This window comes from Capricornis sumatraensis, chromosome X (assembly GCF_032405125.1).
Source record: "Capricornis sumatraensis isolate serow.1 chromosome X, serow.2, whole genome shotgun sequence".
NCBI classification, from domain to species: Eukaryota; Metazoa; Chordata; class Mammalia; order Artiodactyla; family Bovidae; genus Capricornis; species Capricornis sumatraensis.
In genome coordinates, this window is record NC_091092.1 from 45,926,064 (window position 1) to 45,934,085 (window position 8,022).

The window sequence follows — 8,022 nt, forward strand, 5'->3', positions numbered from 1 at the left end:
CTAGCCTTCAGAACTAATAGACATAAAATTCTGTTGTTGATAAGTCACTCCGTTTATGGTATCTTATTACAGGAGCCTAAGCTGATGAAGACAGTGTTCAAAGCCATTGTTTTATAACAGTCTTTTTTAAAAAAGTTCTTAGATATTTCAGCTCCCTTGTTTTGTTCCATTGATGCTACTTATTGTTTTTCTAATCTCAATTTCATTGATTTCTGCTTGTATCTATGTTATTAGTGATACTATCATTCTTCTTGCTTTGGTTTTAATTTACTTTTATAATTTCTCACCTTAGGAACAGATATTATCAAATTGAGTCTTTTCTTCCTTTCTAATATAAACATTTAATGACATAAACTTCCCACTTAGCACTTCTTTAGCTAAGTCCCTAAAATTGTGATATGGTGTATTTACATTTTCATTCAGTTCAAAATATTTTCCAGTTTCCTTCAATAATTTCTTTTGATCCATGGTTTACCAATTGTATTGTTTAATTTCCAAATATCTGGGGATCTTGATGACATAAAAGAAAATAAATGTCGAGGCTTTAAATGCTACAGTGAGGAGTTTCTACCTAATGTGCTGACCAATGGGAAACCATTAATGATTTTTGAGAGGTGTGCTATGCTTGAGGAAAGATAATCTTGAAGGATAGAATGGATTGGAGGCAGAAAGTAGGGAGGTGGCTAAGGGTCAGCTACTGTTTCTCACCAACTATGCCATATCATGCTGTTACGTGTATTGAATTTCTCTCTGCTCCTGAAAGATCATTTCTCTAAGTGTTCAAGTCACTTTGAATTTAAATGCCAACTTAAATGTACTAACAAATTCACTAGTTAGTCATCTAATTAGCACATACTTTAACTATCTACATGAATGACTGATTTAACCATTACCATGGCCAAGTCAGTTAAATTGCTCAGTTTTGGCTAAAATTGTTGTTAGTGGAGTAGATGTTTGCATTTAATATATGCATTTCAAACTATAAGTAATTGCTACTTGGAACCTAAAATGTAATTATCATGAGACATAATTAGTATTAAATCAGAATCTTATAAATCTCTGCCTAATTATCCTGAATCATATATCTAGATGTCTGGTTGCTATATATTTTTATAAGGTCTCATGTTGTTTTAAATCAAAGCATTTATTGTAACAAATCTCTTGGAACTTACCAATCCTATGGAAGTGGAACAATTGTCACCCAGCATGTGTGACTTACAAGGTAAACAAGATGAATTTGGGCTGAGCTCACAAAACAGGATGTGTATCCCTGACCTAGGGAGAGTGGCACCTGGTTGGTGGTGCCTGTCTCATGTTAACCAGGGACAAAACAACTCCTTGTTTATCCCAGCTTGGCTTTTTACTTGTGCCCATGATTGGTTCATGCCCTGGACACATGGGAAAAGAAAGTATTTCATTCTATGCAATGAAGATGCTGCAATTTTAAAGATTTTTATTTTTTCAATGCAGTTAAAGTCAGGAAGTTGGAATAATTTCTTGAAGATATATAAGGAAATAGGAATAATTGCTTGCCATGAATGGGAGAAGGACAAAGCACTTGAAATCATGCCTTGAAGTTAAAAGGGTCTGGTTGGCCTTGCACTTTCCCCTACTTGGCTCTTCACAGAGAGTCAGCGGTAGAGAGACTGTTGAGTCATGAATCAGAAACACAACATTCATCCTGAAGTAACATAGTCATTTTCAAACAACACTACAGAACTTTTGTGACCAAGACTCTTTGTGTCCTTCCCTTCAACATTGTTTTCATTGTCACTGTGGCTCTTATGTTTTGGGGTATGGATCCTTTTCAGAATCTGATGAAAGTAAAGGAAATGAGAAATTTTGCCAAGAAAATTCTCTCTTAAGTGCATAAAATTTTGTCTATAAATCTTGTCTAAAATTATAGACAAAATCATAATTTTGTCTATGATTTCAGAAGGTTGATAGATTCCTCCCTGTGTAGGGTTTGTGTCTCACAAAGGATATGTTGACGTCCTAAACCCCAGAAACTGTGACCTTATTTGGAGAAAGTGTCTTTCCAGATGTAACCAAGTCATTAGGGTGGACCCTAAACCAATATGCTGGGTGTCCTCACAAGAGAGGGAAAACAATGTGAAGACATAGACACACAAAGAGAATGCCATGTGAACACAAAAAGAGATTCAAGTGATGTGCCTATGACCCATGGAACACGGAAGTCTGCAATTATCACCAGAAGCTAGAGCAGAGCATGAAACAGATTCCCCCTAGAACACTCAGAAGCAACCCAACAGTGCTGACATCTTGATTTCAGACTTCTGACCTCCAGAATTATGAGACAATACATTTCTGTTATTTTTAGCTATCCAGTTTGGCAACCCACTCCAGTACTCTTGTCTGGAGAATTCCGTGGACAGAGGAGCCTGGTGGGCTGCTGTCCATGGGGTCGCACAGAGTCGAACATGACTGAGGTGATTTAGCATGCATGCATGCATTGGAAAAGGAAATGGCAACCCAGTCCAGTATTCTTGCCTGGAGAAGCCCAGCGACAGAGGAGCCTGTGGGCTGCCGTCTATGGGGTCACGCAGAGTCGGACACAACTGAAGTGACTAGCAGCAGCAGCAGCAGCAGTTTGTAGTACTTTGTTTCCACAGTCCTAGGAAACTAATACAGATTTTGGTTGCTACTGTAACAAATATCTAAAATATAGAAGCAGATTTGGAATTGGATAATAGGTAGAGGCTAGAATTCTTAAGTGTTGATCAAAAAAAAGCTTGGATTACCATTAAGAGAGGATGGTAAAAATATGAATACTACAGGCATATTAATGTTTTCGGGGGCTTCCTTGGTGGTCCGGTAGTTAAGAATCCACCCTGCAATGCAGGAGACACTGGTTGGATCCCTGGTCCGAGAAGACCCCACTTGCCGTGGAGCAGCTGGGCCCAAGTATGACAACTGCTGAGCCCATGTGCCTAGAGCCTGTACACCGCAACAAGAGAAGCCATCACAAAAAGAAGCCTGCGCACAACAACTAGAGAGTAGCCCTGATCACTACAACTAGAGGAAGACCATGTGCAGCAACGAAGACCTAGCACAGCCATAAATATATAAATAAAAATATATTTTAAAAAATAGAAGCACTTCTGATGAGGCCTTAGAAAGAAATAAATGCATTATTGAGCACTGAAGGAAAAGCAATCCACATTACAGAGTGGCAGAAAATTTTTTGAATTGTGTTTTGCTGTTGGGTGAAATGTAAAACTTAAAAGCCATAAACTTGGATATTTTGCTGAGAAGTTTTTCAAAGTGTGGAAGATACAACTTGTTTTCTTTGGACTGCTTTTATTAAAAGGAAATAAATTATTAAGCAAAAAGCAACCAACATTTAATGATTCGGAAAATTCTCAGTCTATGTAGATAGACTGGAAATAAGGTCAAAGGTGTGGCTGAACAACTATTGGCTACATCGCTTAGGTGTGTGCCTTGTGGATCCAATCAACCATCTCAGCAAAAGTCAGCAACAGGAATGTGGTAATCTCAGAAGGCTCTGGGGGAAACCCCATGTCAAATGGTGCGAATTCCCTTGACATTCACAGAAGACAGGGTTTTGAGAAGTATACCCACATGGCATCTTTAGCCTAGATTGGAAGGGACAGAAGTGGGACAAACTGAAGGAAGCACGACTTTAAGGGCAGAGCCATGGATGCAAAGGCCAGAGAGAGCACAGGCCGAGGGGGCAGAACTGCCTCTTTGTTTCCAGAAGGTAAGGCTGCTGCCCAGGACTAAGAGGGAAGAGCATCAAGTCACAGAGATTTATTCCTAGGCCCTAGAACCTAGTGAAATCTACCCTATTGTGAACTTACTTTAGACTGACACCTTTTTTTCCCTCCAATTTCTCCCTTTTAGAATAGGACGTCTACCTTTTATTTATTTATTTGGTCATGCCCTGTGGCATGCATGACCCTAGTTCCCCAACCAGGAATAGAACTCATGCCCCCTGTGATGGAAGTGTAGTGTCCCAACCACTGGACCGCCAAGAAGTCCCTAGCATGTCTATCTTAAGCCTGTTCTATAATTATACATTTGAAGCAAATTTCTTTTCCAGGTTTCACAGGTATATAGATGAAGAATAATTTTGCCCCAAGATGGACCATATTCTGAGTCTTACCTACAACTTATTTAAATGATGTATAGGATAGGATTTAGGACTTCCATTGATTATACTTAGATGATATTTTGGACTTAAAGTTGGTTCTGGAATGGGTTAAGACTTTAGGGGATGTTGGGATGGGGTTAATGTATTTTGTACATGAGAAGTACATGAACTGGGGGGTGTGCAAAAGAAGATTGTTGTGGGTTGAATTGTGTCCCCCCTGCAAAAAAAAAACACACATGTTGAGGACTTCCCAGGTGGCGTTAGAGATAAAGAATTTGCCTGCCAATGCAGGAGATGTAGGAGACGTGTGTTCGATCCCTGGGTCAGGAAGATCCCATAGAGAAGGGAGTGGCTAGCCACTCAAGTATTCTTGCCTGGGAAATCCCATGAACAGAGGAGCCTGGTGGGCAACAGTCCATGGGATTGCAAAGAGTTAGGCATGACTGAGCGTGCATGCACACACATGCACAATGTGTTAAGAAGTTCTAATTCTCAGTATCTGTGAAACTGACTTTATTTGAAAATAAATTCTTTGCAGATGTAATCAAGTCATTATTGTGGGCTTGAATCCGATATGCCTGGTGTCCTTACAGAAAAAGGAAATGATGTGCAGACACAGATACCATGGACAGGACAAACACCACATAGAGGTGGAGGCAGACATTGCAATGAGGTATCTACAAGCCAGGGTGTGCAAAGGATTGCTGGCTGCCACCAGAAGCTGGGAAAGGAGCACGGAACAGAAACTCCCTGAGAACCCATCTAAGGAACCAACCCTGCTGATGCCATGATTTCAGATTTCTATCCTCCAGAACTGAGAGACAACCAACATCTATGGTTTCAAAACACCCAGTTTACCCAGTTTGTGATACTTTGTTTCATCATCCTCAGCACACTAAGCCTAAAGTCTCATCCATATGTCTTTAAGCAACCCGTGAAACCCAAGATCCTTCCATTTTCAGGTATTTGTTCAGCAGCCAGACCTAGCAGCAAGATGTCTTGAGTACAGTACAAAGCAAATTTTGATGCAATTTCTATGACTAAACCTAGAGAATATTATACCACTTAAGAATTGTTGCAGAATTTAATGAACTACAAAAGAGTATGCTTTGAAAACAAGGTAGACTGGGAGCAGAAATTTCATCCTAGAGTTCAGATTCTCGTTATGACTAACCTTTGCTTACTCATTGATTAATGTGTTTACCTGTCTTCTCCACAAGCATAGAGTTGAATATCAAATTTGTAGCTGACTCACTTTTTGATGGATACTCAAACACATTCATTTTCAAGTGCTAAGTAAAAGCTTATCCTTAGTGAAGTAAAATGCAGGCAACAGGCAAATGAACTTGTCCTGAATACCTTACTAAAGTGTTAGTGTGAGTCCCTTCTTAGGCTGTTAGCTGGGATTATGTCGGTCAGCTTCCAATGGCTGTAGATCTTGGAAATACGGAAAAATACATGTTAAAAGATATATGGGAACATAAGTAAAAAATCAAATGATATGAGCCACTACATCGTATAGTTTTGAGGTCAAAGAAGCTGCTGAAAATTCATGAAATATAATAGGTTTCAAAATGTTTTTTTTTTTAAAAGGAAAATTTGTTTCTATTATATTTAACTTTTCTATCTCTAAGGGAAAATATATTGTTCTATCAACTTTGAATTTGGGGCTCTAATTTAGAAAGGGTTTTCTATTTTAATTTAAATGTATTTATTTTTAATTGTAGGATAATTGCTTTATATTATTGTATTGATTTCTGCCCTATATCAACATCAATCAGCCATAGGTATACATATGTCCCCTCCCTCTTTAACCTCCCTCCAACCTCCCACCTCCCATCCCATCCCACCCTGGGTTTTCTTCTTATTTTCTTTTGTGCAGTGGTAAAAATATTCTTTCCATTGGGTGTAAAGAGAAAATCCAACCATTAGTATCAGGAGAATCATTTATTCACCAAATATTTACTAAGTATCTACTATGTATCTATCATCAAACTGGGCAGTGACAATACAGAGACACATGAGATATTGTCCCTGTCCTCAAGGATTCTCACTGATAGAGGAAGACTCAAAAAATTACAATTATAGTATGTGTTGATAAGAGAGATATCTGATTCATTCAGGATTGGTGGAAGGAAGTGTGGAGGACAGATGCACTCCAAAAGGCAGTAATTGAGTTGAACCTTAAAACTGGCAAGTGCATTAAAGGGAGATGTGATAGCATGGACTAAGGAAAAGGTAAGAAACAGCACATTACATGAGATACACTCATACTAAAAAAGCACTCATTGTGTTTATCTGAAACTCAAATTTAATTAAGTGTCCTATATTTTTATTTTCTAAACTTGGCAACTCTACATGAATTGAATGCATATCTGTGTCACTGGAAGGTCAAGTGCAAGTCAGAGGCTGTGAAAGGGCTGGAAAGATAGATGTCAGATCATCAAAAATGAGGTTTGCCAAGTCAGACAACTTGTACTTAGTTTTGAGAACAGTAGTGAGCTATTGAAAAGTTTTTTTTTTTTTAGCAGAAGAGTCATATAGTCAAGCTCCTGTTTTAGATGGGTTCTTCTGGCAACATATGGAGCATTCATTGAAGCAAATAAGGGTAGGGACAAGGAAATTATTAAATAGACTAATGTAAGGTTGATCCCATAGAGATAATGAGCTTAAACTAGTGTAGTGGTTGGGGGAGATGGAGATTAGGTGCTGGAAGTAACTTCTAGGAGTAAAGTCCAGAAGTTTGGGTAGTTGACCAAAGGGGGTGAGGAAAGAGAGGGGGAGTCTAGACTGACTTCACAGATCCTGTCTAGTGACAGGATGTATGACATGGAAAATGTAGGAGAAAGGGCAGAACTTTTAAGGAAGATGACAGGTTATATTTTGGGCATGTTTATTTAGTTGGTTGGACTTCTCTGGTGGCTCAAATGGTAAAGCATCTGCTTATAATGAGGGAGACCCAGGTTCAATCCCTGGGTCGGGAAGATAGCTTGGAGAAGGAAATGGCAACCCACTACAGTACTCTTGCCTGGAAAATCCCATGGACAGAAGTCCATGGAGTCGCAAAGAGTCAGACACGACTGAGTGATTTCACTTTCTTTCTTGCTTTTTCTATTTAGCTGGTTGGCTAATTCCAACCAAATGGAAATGAGCAGCAAGTATCAGAGGAGTGTTCTATTTTGGCAATGTAGACTTGGGAATTGTTAGCATAGAGCTAAGACTATAAAAACAAAACAGAGAACCAATTAAGAGCATTCATTCTTGCAGTTGGTAGAATTAAAAATCTTCTTGAAGGACAATTGCCACTCTATATAGTTCTTTCTAAACCTGGTTCATCCACGTGTCATAAAAAGATTCAGCACAATGAATATACAATCATGGCAGGACATTGTATTAATACTTACTGCAAACCATGTGGTGGAGTTCCTGTTTATCTTTTTTGTGGAATTATCTCATATTTAATATACCTCAATATAACATGAGCTAGAAATAGGCCAACTTATAGAAAAAGATAACAGTCAATATTTTTGTGGAATGCATATATCATTCCCATCACAAGATATGACTGAACATCAACAGCAAGATGACTTATCTGAGCCAATGTCAGCATTTATAAAAGGGAATTTCTGGCCTTTCATCCAGTTTAAAACTTCTACTCTGTAACAACATTGGTTGTAGCTTTAGGTAGCAAAGGAGCTTTTTCAATTAAATGGCAATGTATAGAATAAGGAGAGGGTGAAAAATTAAGTTCATATGAAGAACACTTTAACTTGGAAAGAACATTTATATGCTAAATAAAACAGAGTCTTTCATTGCTTAACAAGGCTCTAAGATATATATACCAATAATAAGCATATAGGTGGATTATTGAGACCCTAATGTATCAG

The 8,022-nt window shown here is 38.4% G+C and overlaps 1 non-coding gene across 1 annotated transcript; it reads left to right on the plus strand.

The window, feature by feature from the left end:
* The first annotated feature begins 1,265 nt into the window (after positions 1 to 1,265).
* Positions 1,266 to 1,400, plus strand: LOC138072087 (small nucleolar RNA SNORA48). Its single transcript, XR_011144238.1, has one exon. It is a non-coding gene; the product is annotated as a small nucleolar RNA SNORA48 (small nucleolar RNA).
* Positions 1,401 to 8,022: the final 6,622 nt, after the last annotated feature.